The 16,015-nt window shown below is 37.4% G+C and overlaps 1 protein-coding gene across 13 annotated transcripts in view; it reads left to right on the plus strand.

The window, feature by feature from the left end:
• Positions 1-16,015, plus strand: part of SULF2 (sulfatase 2) — a 162,602-nt gene that overhangs the window by 43,641 nt on the left and 102,946 nt on the right. For 3 of the 13 annotated variants that reach the window (XM_055813567.1, XM_055813564.1, XM_055813571.1), the window contains exon 3: positions 7,639-7,705. The exons of the other annotated variants lie outside the window; for them this stretch is intronic. The gene's annotated coding sequence lies outside the window, so the exon portion shown is untranslated. The remainder of the gene's footprint in view (positions 1-7,638; positions 7,706-16,015) is intronic. 13 annotated transcript variants of the gene reach the window in all.

Consider the following 16,015-nt stretch of genomic DNA (forward strand, 5'->3'; position numbering starts at 1 on the left):
TGTTTACTCTTGAATATATCATACAAATTTTCCCCCATTTTATGCAACTATTAGGCTAAGTACTTACCTGCAGATCTGTTATATTAGGATCTATATTTTATAATGGACTGGCTTGGTAAAGATTTCTTCATAAATGTTTTCCCAGTCAAACTGTAGATAGATAGGTGTAATAACACCTTGACAACAGAGATATTTCTCTCTGTAGAAGTTAGGTTTATTAATTGCAAACATACTGTGTTGTTGAGCTGTGATGTTGAGAAACAATGCAAAGGCATCTTTAAGTTATGTAAATGTGAATAGTTACTGTGGCACTGGGAAGAAACGTTCATGGTAGCTGCTGTCATGCCAAAAATTTAATGAAACTAGCCCTTCTGTTTGTAAAGATGTGATGTTCTGAACAGCTGTTTAGAAGTAAAAATATCTGGGATGGAAGAAACGTCACAGACAAATACCCATGAAAGAATATTACATTTGACTAATAATTGAATGATACAGTGAAATTTACCTTGGAAACCTATGGTAACTATCCTTGAAGTTGAAAAAGTGGAAAGCTTACAATGCTTGTATCTACAGTGCATAGCTTCTGCACATGTGAAGGAGTGAGAAGTGCAATGTTCAGAGGTTTGCTTCAAAGTCAAGAAAGATTGATCGTTGTGGAAGAATGTAAAATTTCTGGTTATGTGTGATCACTGTGAAAGTGGTTCACAACAGCTTTGAAGAGGGAAGTTTGTGTTTCACTTCACTTAATCATATGGGTAATTTGTTCTCATGATAACTTTTTGAAGTCTTAGTGTTTAAAATCCCCTGTAACAGCAGTTTGACTGTGATGCCTCAGAAAGAAGAAAGGGCAGAACTAGTGTTTTCTCCCCTACCACATGCCTGAAGATAGGGTGATAGGAAAAAAATAGCAAGAAATGCTTTGCGTTTTGGCTAAACAGTGTTGGAGTGCCTACTTGGTACATTTCAAATGTGTTTGACCATCTTTTATATTTAAATATTTCTAGTTTCTCTAGTCTCCATTATTAGTTTCATTTTTATTCAGCTTTCTTATCAAAATTCTTTTTTCAGTTTATTAATTGATATTGGTTGTGATCAATTTAAGGTATGACAGGCTTGAGTTCTGATCACAGTCTGTGCTGTCTTCTGTAACTTTCGGTAGTACAGCCTGAAACCTTAGATGGAAAATGTCATTGTAATACAAAAGCACCTTTTTACACATCTTCAAAGACGCAAAAGAAAGCAGCTCTCTAAAGACTCATGAAAGGAGGAGGTTTAGGACTTAATTACATTAACACTCTTTGAATGTTAATAGTTGCCATCTTAAGATCTCTCCTTATCCTGTGACAAAGAGTATTGTTGGAGGATGAAGATCATGGGTAACCTCAGTTTGATTATGAACTGTTTAATTTCTTTAGGCTGTTAACTGTTTAATTTTTGTATCTTAAAGAATACAAACTGAAATTTAGTTAATAAATTTTTTGTTTTAGGAAAATCTCTTGGGTTTTTTTCTGCTGGAATGATTTAGCCTCCTTCCATTGTATACAATAGATGGTGTGCAGTTTTCTCAGCTATGTTTTTTCCTTTCCCCAAAACAGTTATTAATCTGAGAAGAGTATCCTTTTTCGTCTTGTCCCAGACTAGCTACAGTTTCTGTAGATAAGACCAGTGATGCACGATACAAACAATCTTAGCTCTCACGGATCATGTGCAACATTTGCTTTTATCAGAGGTGTCTCAGATGCAGGGGTGACCAGATAGTCTTACTTGGAAATAAAACATCAAAAAGCAAAAATGGCTACTTTTCTTAGTTTTTCACGTCTGAATTATTTTCTTCAAGGTACGCTGCCAAGTCAAAGGATGTGTACGTGTTACCTGCTGTATTCTTTAGGGTGTTTTGGACATGGATTTGGCAATTCATAGTAATTTTGAAATTCCACCCAGTATATTTATCTTTTGCCCCTTAGGTGAGTGTTTCTCCTGATGTGCCATATGTATACCTCTGGTTTTGTTTGTTTTCTAACTGTCTCGAATTATGTGTTCAGTTAAAGGAAATCTAGAATTTCAAGACTTAAGACTAAATATTCTTGCTACGAAGTGTTCTAAACATTGTAACTTGGAGATGTTGCCTGTATCCTTAGGTTTCTGTACTGAAAGTTTTGGAAATAGTATCTATTGTAGGAGGAAGGTCTACTTGGAAGGCCATGCTTATCCCCGCATTGAGACATGAGTTCTGTAAGTTAAGAATATGCATCATGGGGAAAGAAAGAAAATAGGCACAGCCACCTGGTTTTGTTTGCCATTACTCTTTCAGATACTGCACGGTGGTCCAGTGCTAATGGTGCTACTCCAGAACTCCACAGTAAAAGTAATTAGCCTTTTGCCCCCTGAGCTGAAGAGTCTACAGATAAAAAAAACCTGAGAAAACAGTGGCAAAGCTCACATTCTCTCTCTGTGAGTATAGTGTAGCACAAAAATGGGCTATCTCACATTGCATTGTAGGGATAATTCAAGGTAAACTTCTGGGAATCTTGGATTTTGCAAATGGAGCCATCAAATCTGTAAGAAGCAGGACGTTATATTAATCTTGCCAGTTTATGATACCATCCCTCCTGATGCTGAAATGATACCATAGCTGGTATTGAGAAAACTACCAACACTGTGCCATTCTAACTCAGATTCTTGATTCTCTGAGGTGTCTTAGCTTTTCTTCTGATGCTCAGGGACTAATGATAGCCTTGAGAATGTCCTGGGAGAAAGGAAGATGAAAGATTTAGAATTGCCCTGTAAAAATGCAGCTCAACAAGTTTTTGAGAATCATGAGTAACTGTAAACAAATGCATTGGGTTTTATTGTATTTCTGAGAAAGCAAGGCTTTTTCTGTACCTATCTACTGTTCTCTATTTCCAGATGTCGTCTTGTGAGATACGAGGGCTGAACTCTGCTACTTGATTCTATTCTGCTGGACAGTGTTGCATGCTACCTTTTAAATCTCTTCTGGGTTTGAAATTTGCTGTCTGGAGTTAGAGCAATATGATTTACTTCATGCTAACCCTATTTGCCAAGTGTGCAGTTTACATGAATCTATGCAAAAGCTACTTGGGTTTCTGAAGCCCTGTAAATTTTAAAATAAGTAAGTGATAGCCAGGGCTTCCTTGGTTGTGACTAAAAAAGAAATTGCTTCTTGTAACTAGCCCAGTTCTCTCTCAGGATATGGAAGACAACATAATTTAGTTAGTGTTTTTACCTCATCATTGTGCAATAAGCACTTACTGTTGGACTTAAATTCTATTCTGATATATAATATTCATGCAACTTTGCTTTTATTATCAAATTAATGAAATAGTATTTTCACTGTCAAGTTGTAAAACTTTTTACCCCTTTTTTTTTCTTGAACACCATATTCCTCTGTGTCAACAAGCACTGATCATGAGCTATTCCCTGCTCCAAGAAGTTTAAAGGTGTAGGTTACACAGGGCAAGACGATGGAAAATCAGTTTATCAGACTGTTTATGCTTAAAATACTGTGATCATTACTCATGCCTAGTAATTTTTAATGAAATGTATTTCTGAAACTGATGACTAATCAATGTTCCAAAACTCAAACATGTTGTGGGAGTTGGTGTACAGTATGTTTTCAAGCAGTATGAATTCTGTTTGCCAGCATCACTGCTAAAAATTAGATTCTTAGTTTATTCTTGGGACTTTTAGTACACTCTACTCCAAAGTGCTTAAAGTTTTATTTTAGTGAGCTTTGCCACTAACATGTTAGAACAATTCCCTTGCAGTGTTGCAGAATCCAGCAGTGAAGTGCTGACAAGTGCAACAATAGACATTACTACATACAGTCTGAGCAGGTTACTTAATGCAGATGTCTTTGTACAAATTTTTCATCATTCCCATCAAATAACACTGTAATATTTTGCAAAAATTAATAGTTTTCCTACTGCACCTTTTGAAGGAAAAGTTTATAGGTACACTTTGCAAGTGATGAATTGAGACAAAGATAGAGGTCAAGAAGTATCCTTTGTGCGCTTTTTTGCTGCTGCTTTGGCTAGTGGAGGGCTGCTCAGCTGGAGTTAGTTTACTCTTACATAGGTCTTTCTACACTGTGGAAAAAACTGACTTCAGCCACAGTTCTAACTTCTCGGCAATTTTTCATACGTCCCAGCTCAGCCTTCCCCTTCCCCTTGCCTCTGTATAGCAAATTAGGAGCACAGTCATCAGCTGTGAAAAGTTTGCAGTTGGATTAATTAGCTCTGCTCAGATTCAGGGCTCATTAAGTGTGTTAAGCAATGCGCTAGCATACTCTTTGTGCTTAAGTTTCTGGAGCTGGCGTATTACCACACTGTATTGCTGTCTGAGCACATCAATCAGACTTAGCATATTGTACCAACTAACTAGACATGTCACTTAGCTCCTCCTAAGACATTTCTCTTGTTCAGCAAAAAAACCCCGAAAAATCCTCGCTGACAAAACTAGTAAGTTGTTGTCCTCTATTAGAACCAGCGCTATACACTATAGGAGGATGAAATGTGCATATTGCTGTGATGTCTGTCACATGTTTGCTGACAAGGGAATGGTGAGTCTCGGGAAGCACAGGTTTGTTCTTTGCTTTTCTCTTGGGACAATTCAGCAGCAGACTATCCAAATCTAATATAGTATCTTATGTTTGCCTCCTGCAATGATTTACTGTAGTAACAGCTGTGTAAATAGTGAAATACATTACTGCTGGACAAAAGTTGTAAATAGAATTTACAGGCTAATCAATGTATTATATATTTTGTAATAGTGCAAGAAAATAGCTGGATACAGTTTACCATATTGCTCATAAAAAAGCTGTAAGTGCACATAATAAAACCATGAGTGCAAGTAGTACAGAAACTGGATTTTGGCTGTAAACTGTTTATATCTTCCTTTGATTGCTGAGGAAAGTTACTTAGCACGTTATTTAATTATTTATGTTTTCCAGTTAAGCTGATTCAGCTTGTGATCTTGTTAAGACCCAAGAGGTAACAGATTTGCCAATATAATCCTGAGGTCATATGCTGGGGGAAGAGCTGCTCTGGGGAGACAAAGTGGATGTTGGAGGTCTGTCTTACTTAGGGTCCTCCAATATTTGTCACTAGGATAGGATAAATTGCAGCAAAGATAAAAAAAAAATTGTATAACCCCCCCCACACCCCCGAAAAAAAGCCCAAACTCAACAGCCAACTTTCATTAGTCTTTACTAAAACATTTAGTGTTGCTTTCTGCAGAAGTCACAGTAGACATCAGTTTCAGTCCTTACTGAAAGAACACAACTGCAAATTCTTTGGGTGGTTTCAAGTTCTTTGTAAATTAGTATTTTTCTGATGTTTTTCTTCTTTCTGTGGACACATTATTATTACTATTGATGACATAATAAAATGAGTTAATAATTGTGGTTTTTTACTTTATTAGAAAACAGGAGTTGAGTTCAAAGATCCAGGCTGAGTAGGGCTTGTGCTTTGAAACACAGAGTGGCAGTGGGTGACTGCAGGTGCAACATGGCTTAATCAGGATGAAAAAATATGATTTATACAGAAAGTGTGCTATTTTTAGATACTTACATTGACACAAATCCCTTGTGAATTAAACCATTTAATATATGAAATGGAAAAAGTCCTTCTAATCTTCCTTTTGAATGAGCCGTGAAATAGGATCCATGAACAGCCTGACGTGTGAAGAGGTTACTGTGGCTTGGTTCCAATATTTTTTATAAGATATTGAAAGATTTGCGCTAGCCAGGAGCTTAAAGGAGAACTTACAATCTTCTATAAAATAATGCAATAGCTATCTGAAAATATGTCCATTTTTCATAGCAAAAGCTTTCAGGACCCTTTCTAAAAGTGATCTTGATGCTTTCTAACAAATGCATAAAGTACTCAAGTACAAGGTATCACTTCCTAGTAGAAAGTAGTTAAATAACTGTTTGCTGTCAGTAGTTGCACCTTGTTCTCAGGAAAAAAAAAACCTGCTCACGTTCCGTGTCTGCTGTAATAGACACTAGAATGACTGCAACTAAGAGATTTATATATAATCAGCTTTGTTTAAAAGATTATTTATATAAAGTAACTCTTGGTTAAAAGTCCTAAGTTTATGATACAACCTTCAAGACATCTGAATAGCTGGGATGTGTATCATAGTAAACTGGTTTTGTGATTCATTGATTTCTTAATGCAGTGCCAATTTTTAAGCCTTCTTTCCCTTTAAGCAGTATGTTTTTTCTGACATTAAGCTGTTGCTTCTGGTGTGCAAATTAGTAATACTAGCTGAATGGTAACTTAAAACTTTTCTTAATACTTGTTATTTTAAATCTTCCTCTCCACATAAGTAATCTAGTTTTACGATGACTTAATTTAGACTGAAAACTAAACTACAGCCAGTGAGTAGTACAAATAGCATTTGCTGCTTTAAACAGGTTTTTAGTAATCCAGGGTTTTCTGTTGGGCTGACTATTTAGAGCCCTACTTCCCCTACCTGCAGGTTTGAGACTTCAGCACTTCTGAAAATTACATTGTCTGAGAATTCGCTAAAATGATAGTGTCTGTGTATACAGATACGTTTATTGATGTATAGTATTGATGCTGCAGTGCCCCAGTGGGGTCTATTTCAGCTTTCCTCAGGTTTATGCATGCAACACTGTAACTAGTATTATCAGAAATAACTCGTTATATTTTTCTTTATAACAGTAGAGGTTGAAAAATCTACTATGGACCAGATCTGGAAGTGATCCTAATATGAAAAAGAGTCATAAGGAATATGAAATGTGTTAAGAGCCAACTTCTTGACTTTGAGAAATTGTGGTGTTGGCATGTGTCACAGTCACAGCCTGCAAGACTGCACATGCCTAACAGAGACTGCAGACTGTCCTGGCGAGGAATCTTTGTTTCTTAACTTGTACTAGTAATAATGAGATCAGCAAGATTTGATTATTTTATTATTTTTATTTTTTTTTTAATCCCTGACTACCTTCACTACTAAATATAATGCCCATACAGTATCAGTGACACAAGAACTTGGGAGTGAGCAAAGTAGCGTATCAGTCCTTGCTCAAGGCTAGTAGTACAATGGTATGTGGAAAGCGTGGCAGGGAACTAGCTAGTACTGCACACCAGGGAAAAAACACACTTTGGTATTTTGAAGGAGAAAAGAATACCTGAGAGGCTAAAGTTAGGAGCAGCATTTCCTAAAACTAATTCTGTAACAGGAAAATAAAAGACTGCTTACAGGTAGTTTTGCAAAATGCTGTGGTTTCATTGGTGGTGGCGTTCTCACCTTTGCCAGATACTTCATCCAAAGAAATCGGTCATATCAGTATTTACTTGATGCTAGTTAATGGTTGCATGGAAGTGCTTCCTGCAGGTGTTGTACAGAGTGCTGTTAGTAGCCTAATGGGGAAAGTTTTTAATGTTGTGAATAAACTGGTACCTTGGAAGTGGGAATATAGCGATGCTGTTACACTGCCTCTTTGGAGGAAACCTCAAACTGAGGTATTTGCCATGTGTTCCTAAAGTCTGATTTTGATGAGTGGACTGCTTTAGTTATATATGTAAATAAAAGCAAAACTGTGCACACTAGTGAATCACTTACCAATTTGTTCATGGTAATATTTTACAGATGCTAATACTGGAAAACTTGATTACTTGCCTCAGCGTTCCTCTACAGCAGACCAGTTGCTGACCTTGTGAGTGTAAAACTGTCTTGTACTATGTTAATTGTCTGGTCTCTGTGGACTTAAAATTCATTCATACATTCCATGAGGAGATGTGTAGACATGGTCAGAGTTTGATTTACTAATGAGTAGTTTCGCCTGAGGAATAGAACTCAAAGTTTCCTTTTTGTATGCGAAAAATAACTTTATTTTCTGTTGTCAGGAAATTTCCTTTGTCAAATAACAGAAAGCAAGTATTTTCCTGACAGCTGAAAAATTTTCAAGTATTTTTCTGGTGGTTGATCTCTACAGAAAGCACTGCTTTTCTGAGATAACTTGGAAAAAGGAAGCATTATTGTACATCAGTGTAGTTGTGTTAAGCTTAATAAATGCATTGATTTCTGACTATGATCTGGTGTGTGCAAAAGGGATTTGAAATTCTGGATATAGTTCACTGATACTGTGGCTTCTCAACCAAGTAGTACTAAAATATACTCTTGACTCTATGAAACTGTCAGGTTTGTGGTTCCAGTGTTCTAAGTTACTAAGATAATCTGCAAAGATATTTTTTTTTTAAACCTGTCATATTTGTCTTGTATTGAAGTATGTCTGTCCTGTGTCCAGTATTCTGCATGTAATACATCTTTTTCATGTACTTCCAGACAGTTTTCTGTCCTCATCAGTTTAAGACCTGTGGTCTGAATCTGAAACCAAGGCTGTGAGTGTCTGGTAGTACGTACCAGCACAATGCGATGCAAATACAGTCCATCTTCCTCTTCTCTGATCTTTGCTATTTCTACTAGGTGCTTTTCTTCTTACATACCTTGCTGGCGGAATTAGTCTTGCTGTTAGCTGTCCCACTCATAGAAGGAAGTTACAAAAATGACTGTTACAGGTAATCTTGTTGCAGTACCTTGGTCCTAAACGCTGATCTTCACAATAAATTCAGATGACAGATTGGTGTAATTAATACTATAGCTGAGCTCAGCCAGGTTGGAATCTTTAAAGCATGTCCTATTTAAAGATCAGTTCATTTACCTTTTATTGGAGCAGGGAAGCAAACATCTGTGCTGCTTTTTTGCTAATTACCTCTGATGTTTCTGTTTAGACAAGCTGTTCATATTCCCTCTCTTCTGCACTGCTCTATTTCTTTCTCTTGCATTTTGAGAGCTGTCTTTGTCATTCCCTTTTCATTGCTTTCTGAACACTCTAAAATTCAGTTTGGTATGTCTTCTTTTTCAGTCCTTTGCACTCTCTTTCCACGCTTCGCCCTGTTATTTTGCAATTACAGTTTTAAGCAAGGACCTACTGCTTTACTGCAATGCTAATGGGAAAGAACATGGTGCAGGGTAAATGCACATAAGGAGGACTGGGGCGGGGGAATAACCACCAGTGGGTGTAACTAACTCTCTTGGTGGGTTGTGCCATTGCCAGTCTGAAGGTTTGGCCATCCATTTTTTTCATGTCTGGAAGTGTTCTGTGGTCAATAGCCCTCACAGAAGAGAGGAAGCTTTTTTTGTGAAGAATTGACTAGATGAATTGCTCAGTATGGTTTTCTGTCCCTTCTTTTCAATGAACCTGAAGAGATTATGATCTGTAGTCACGATTCCAATCATATTTTTCTGTATTTCTCTTCATAGTGGGTTTTGTCTATGAAGAACAAAATATGCCCCAATTGAAATGCAGCCAGTCATTAATGTTAGGGAATTTGAACTTTCTTGAATATGAGGTAGGTTTTTATTCCTCCATTGTTGCTGTAATGTGTCTTTACCCCTTGTGCAGAGGACTTTTGGCATAGAAAGTTTCATATTATGCTTCTGTTTAGGGCATGACTGAGAAATTACTTACAATATTGATTACTTTGGATTTAGTGTCAGTTTCAGGATTCTGTAATTTTATTTCAATTGAACATGCAGTGTTAGCAATGCAAAGACACCAGAGTGTCTTTTATGTCATTTTATAAAGAACAAATATCTTGCCTAATATTGAATAAAAACAGTTGTGGAGTGTGGTGCTGGTTGGATTTGTGTGCATGTTTTTTGTTTGGTTAATATTTTTTTTTAAACAAACCCTGTTGTGTGGTCATAAAAATTGAACAACTGTTTTTCTCTACTATTTAAAAAAAAAATAATCCACTGCAAGCAGTGGAATAAAGATGAGCAAGCTTTACCTTTCAAAACTTTTAGGTTTCGCTGTGAATCTTTTGCATAGCTTGAGTTGTTGTGTTGTAGACCAAGGAAGTAATTGCACAGCCTTTGAGTCTGATTGTACTTAAGTATATGGATAATGAGAAACACTGCAAAAGCTCTCTAATTAAAATTATTTACAGCACCAGCAGCTGCTAGTTGTAGTGGCTGCAAACTTCTTTATAGCTGTTCCAATCTTGGGAATTTGGAGCATGTAGGCTTTAGCTTTGCTACGGTTCAGGCTTTTGGCAGTAATGCCCTATCCTTCAGAAGTTAAAGGAATACAACAAAGTAGATTTAAGGGGCTTTTTAGGGTTTGGGGTATTGTTTTTTTTTTTTCTTTATATAAAGCTGTTAGGCATTTTCCTTGGCTGACACACTTGGGACATACTTATAACTGTTCCTAGTATGATACAGCAAGAGCAAGAAAAAATTGCTTAGTAGTTCACATCTGAGCTACTAGAGAAACCTATTATAAGCCTAATTCTAAATCACACTGAGACACCGCTCTGCTGACCTTGCTATTGTGTGTGGCTTTCAGCAGAACTACATCTTTATTATGATGATTTCCTCCACTGTCCTAGGAATCTGGCTTTGCCTTTTAAACGAGGAGTTTTAATGGAAACAGTGGAACTTTTGGCACCCATCCTTGACTTTTCTGCAGCCAGTAACTTTGCTAGTAAGAGTTGCTCATGGAGAAATGTGCTGCTCTTGCATGCACAGATTCAATTTCATTTTACTTGTGTATGCTCCTTGACTGTGTAAGGTCCTCAAAAGCTGCAACTTTGTCTCTGGTCATGGGAAAATTAAGCCTAAAGGGGTAGGGGAGTGAAAAATCTTTGTCGCTAAAGAGAGGGTGATGAGAGAGCGGAGAATATCTTTGGGAGAGTTGCCATTTTGAATTTGAACTGCTTGTGACTGAGCATCACCATTGTTTTCACAGCTGAGGCTCTACTGTAGTTAAATACTTAAACACGCACCCACCTCCTTTTAAAGTTAATTTTATGCTTGTAAAGTTGGGCGCTCGAGTGTTCTGTTAGTTTGGTCCCTTGCACAAGGTTATTATTGTTATGTGTGACCATGTCATAAAGGTTTGTTTTTTGTTTTCCCTCATTCGATATGCAGGACAGATGGAGCTTACTGCATCAGATGCAGCACTCACTTTTTACTGTCCTGATGCCTGGGTTATCAGGCACTGTACAATAGTGAACCTGAATGCAGAATTATTAACTGCTTTGGTTCTTTTAGAATGGCTATCAATGTAATATCTAAATACTTTGTGATTATTAGAGTAACTTCAAATCAGGTATCATGACTGCCACCATTTCAGGCAAGGGGAACATAGGCGTGACACAATTTAGATTAAAATGTTGTGATTAGTTGAGGAATATGGGGGATTGATTTATCTAGATGACTTTGCATTTTTATGGCATTTTACAGTGTAATTGTCATAAGCACGTCTTCGGCTTCATTTGTAGTTTAGCACGTACAGTGCTTCTGAGATACTGTTATAACACCCAGGAAATGGTGGCCGTTGCAATCTAAGCTATCAACTGTGGAAAAGCATTGCTTTAAGTAATTTCTCAGACATTCAGGAGAAGTCATTAATAGTTAAATGTTAGTGTAATGATTTCCAGTTAAATGTGCTTTTTGTGGTGGCGGGAGGTTTTGTTACTGCTTGGGATTTTTTGGTTTTGCTGTGTTAGCTTTTGCTGTCATGTGGAAGACTACTGCAGGCCAGTCAGTGGAAGGGTGATGGGAACCTTCAGGTCCATACCATTGTGTACTGCTTGATGAGTGTAGTAAGTAATAACAGCTTGTTATCCTCTGCATGTGAGCCAGCTGCGTGAAAGCACTGAGATGTATCTTGCCAGCAACCTAAATAGCTTTTTGCCACCAGAAAAGGGGCTTCAGCAATTGAGGGATTTTAGGTTTACTTTCAAGTTCCAGAGGGAGTTACGCAGGTGTAGTTAAAGGGCTCCGAATGCTGTTCCACCCTACCTGGCTGTTTCTATCATCCTTCCACTTTTATGGCTATTAGAAGTAATTAACAGCAAATGAGTCCTCAGCTTTAATAGAAGAGAGGTCACATTTCTTTAACCTGTTTCATGTTGGCTCTGTGCCAGTAAATTTATGGCGCATTTTAGATTAGTTCTGAGGATAGCATATAAGAATATAGTTCACTAGAGACTAGTTAAAGATGTGTACTATTTCAAAGATTCATTAGTAGGTGTTTGGAAGTTGAATGATGATAGATGCATTGCAAGCCACAGTTAAGTTTTGCTTTTCGTTCTGTCTTTCATTTAGTGATCCCATATATTAAAAAAACAACACCGTATTTAAAGAGAAAGGATCAATAAAAGGTGACTGGGACAAATTACACTGTCTGTGACACTTGTACAAGTAAATTTATTTGATTGTTTAACATAATGCGTATTTGTTGCATAAGAACTATGGTTATTGCTGTGCTTGATGGCAATCATTTTAATGTTTTTGTACCCTATGAAATATAGTACTTATATCAATAACATAAATACCAGATTATGTCCTGGATCTCTACTCCCATGCTTTTACAACGCTGAACCTGGCAGGGCTGAATAGTCTTCAAGTAACCTGCAATAGCATTATGTTTTGCTGAACTCCAAATACATTATATATAGCGTATACAGTTTGCTACTGAGATAGCAGGCAAGTTACCCATTTTGCATTCTTTTCATGGAGATTTTTAACTTTGTTAATGTTGAACCTTTAATCTTTGGAAAGGAGAAATACAATTTTGTTTAATACTGACATTTTTATTGTATCTTTAATGGCTTTTGACTCACTGAGAAGAGAAAATATTCCAGTTCAGTGTGAGACTCTACCAGGTAAATTGAGTGCATTATAGCGTGCTTAGTTAGACGCATGTAGATAACAGGCTGTAGGCTGTACTAATGTTTCTGTGTCCTTTGGAAAGAGATGAACAGGCCAATGTGCTTGAGGAGGATTGTTAGGGAGAGAAGAGTGTCATGTGCTGGGCCAGAAAGATATTTAGCTGTGGAAAAGAAGTGGAAGCAACTGGCACAAGGAGCTTTATGGTTTTGGTGAGGTGGATTGAAGGTAATAAGAGATGACAGTAAAAACAGAGGGACTGAACTTTACAGGGCTGTGGATTGAAATAAGTGAGTCATAATAAAAGTATATCAAAATAAGTATTAAGTGAAACACTGGAATATGATTTGTGAAGCATCCCTAAAACTGGCAAAGGGATGAACAGAATAATAATCTAATATGGTTATATCCTTCGTTTTGGGCTGTCTGTAGAGCTGAGTAGAGATTAGTTATAAACATCACTTTTATTTTTTCCTGTGTGATTTTGTACCCATGAGCTCTGCAAATATGTTTTAATAACAAGCTGAAGCTTGTCTTATGCATTGTCTCAGGCTTTAAGTAAGAACCAGAGTGTTTATGCCACTGTCCAATACTACCTCACAGGTGTTCTTCATATATTTCTGAGAATAGCAATATTCTCATATATTCTGTATAGCAATATAGGCCTCGCCCTGTTGAAGAAGTGCAGAACCTCTCTGTTTGCTAATTTTAGGTGGAATTTTCCCTTTCAAAGTGTCTGAGTATCTCCATAAAGCGCTGTCTGTGAAGCTGTAATTAATTGTCAAAGCCCTGCTGGAGAAGTCCACTCTGCTCCAGAACGTAAAAATGATCTGTTTGTTACCTGTAATGTCATGACTTGTTTCCTTGAACAGTAATTGATGTCAATTGTAGATGATGTCTATGAACTTGAAATTGTGTTGTTTATCTGCTAGGGACCTTGGGAGTGTGATCTTCTAAGTCAGTCTTGGTGGTATAGATTACATCTGTAGTGCAAGAATTGTCTAGGGACATAAATTACAGCAATTAAAATTAGATAGAGGAGAGCGAGCAATGCATTATTAATTGGCATAGTCATTAAAGGGTTGCAAAGAACCTAAAAGAGATACAATGTCAATACTCAAGCACTAAAAGTGACAGGCAGTGTGCAAAGACCAATGATTGTATTCAAAGCCTGAGGTCATTAAGACAGAGGCAATTACATGGAATTTTATGGCTGTGGGCTAAGATCACTCCAACATAGTAACAATATCTTAAAATGGAAAATTTTCAAGAATGGTAATATTCAGATGACTGCTCTGAAGACCGGAGTAGTGCAATTAATTTCTTTTAAAACAGAGTGCTACAGATTCTTTAGGTAGAAGTTGGGAACAACGAAGGATTGTAAGGAAATCTCATCAGCAGTCTGGTGAATTTAAGCAGAAAATGGATGTTTTTTAGCATTAAATATAATGATCTGAGCTCATATAAAGAAGGATAAATTTTGGTACACTGCGGAACGAAGATTTAATTAAGAGTCTCTTTATACTACAGAAACAAAGTCTTGCCCGTGTCATGCTGAGAAATATGGCAATCTGAATAACAGGCTCATGGTAATGCAGCTGTATATCAGCTACTTAATTATTCATAAACTTCTTGTCAGTGAGTTTCAGTGATTTACCTTTCTCAGCTGATTTGCCTTATTGGAAATAATGCTTGTTTTGTAAAATATTTCATTTATAGTGCTATAAATGAGGAATAAATGCTGAAAAGGAAGTGTCTTTCATGAGAGAGAAGTTTTAATAATTGATTTGCAAAGCAAAGTAAACTTTAAATACTGGAGGTGTTAAGACAGCAATGTATTTGTTTTGACGACTAATGGAAGAATGTATGTCTACTGGGCGGAGAGTTAAAACTCCAAAGCAAACATCTCCGTGTTTTCTCTTCTAAGGGATCCTTGGAAAGTTTTGGCTTTTTAAAACTTACCAGTGCTTTCCTTTTCTACTTGTGAAGCATTCAGATTTCTGATTCATCTCACTGTCTACCCCAAAGTTTAAACACTGAATGTGATTAGCTTTGCTGTGCAGATGCCGAATTGAATGGCCTCTCTTGATTCAGAGAAGCTGAGTAGTGTCAGAGTTCAGTTACTATGCTTTCAGGAAGGCCTCCTGTTGCCAAAATGAGCTTGCTTTTTTCTTTTTCCAAGCTGCACGCCAGAGTCGGCATCAGCATGCAACTGGACTCAAGAAAAGCATGTATGTATAGCCACTGAAAAAGCAATACAAATGTACAGCTACATCCTCTTCTAAGAGCAGCCACCCACATGCTAGTTGCTGCCTTAGTAAGTTATAGGCGAGCAGAGAGCCCCCTACTAGGTAAGTACCTGTGTGCTTAAATAAATGTTTTCGACCAGTTAGTATCCTTCCGAGCACTGAGAACCAGATACACCGTGACTCTGGCTTTTTAGTCTTTGAGCAGTGGTTAAAAGCTGTCAACAACCTTTCTTTGCTATCTTTGAGGTTATCTCAGTGTTTGGTGTAGTGGAAGAGTTTACTTGTTCCAAGTAGAGTGATTTAGCACTCTCACACTAAAATGTGTCTGCTTTATTATATCCAGCACTTTATTATTTTGGCTTTAGTTACTCTGCTTATGTGTTACATCCTCAAAACTCTGCATTGGTTTGAATTAACTGCTTAGTAGTCAGAGCAGGTATTGTATGATGCAGCGTACTTCATCATTGGTTTTGTTCTCTCTGGATGTTTCTGTGATTCAGTGCACGATGCCAACCAGAAACTGTGGAATTCAAGGTCTCTGGGGTCTAAGTAACAAGCTTCCATTATTCCATTCCCAGCTTCCATTAATTTTGCTGCTGCTCTTTTCAGACTTTTAGGTTGTGTGGGGAACTCATTGCTGGGAGCTATAATCATGTCAATCATTAGAATTGAATCAGAATAGTGAATATTCATTTTAAGTCATATAGGCAAATAGGTTTGGCTCTTGTGTCCAAACTGTGTTTGATGCTGAATGAAAGAAGTTAAGGAGGTAAGCACAGGGAAAGAAAGAATTAAGTCAGACAATTCTGAAGCGTTTGTCTGGAGTATAGCAGTTCCAGAGGCTCAGCGAAGCACTACTTGTGCGTTCAGCCACTGTGCAGAGATTGGCAGTGTAGAATAATGATGTTAGAAGTGCGGTGGTGGCAGGCTGTTTGCCCTAGTGCAGCGAGCAATAGACCATGAACCCAACTGCTTCTCTTTGCTCGAGGAAGCTTATGGCTTTTCTTAGGTGTGAGTTTACCACCTGCCCCTCTAGC

The sequence above is a fragment of the Falco peregrinus genome, chromosome 9 (assembly GCF_023634155.1).
Source record: "Falco peregrinus isolate bFalPer1 chromosome 9, bFalPer1.pri, whole genome shotgun sequence".
Classification (NCBI taxonomy): Eukaryota; Metazoa; Chordata; class Aves; order Falconiformes; family Falconidae; genus Falco; species Falco peregrinus.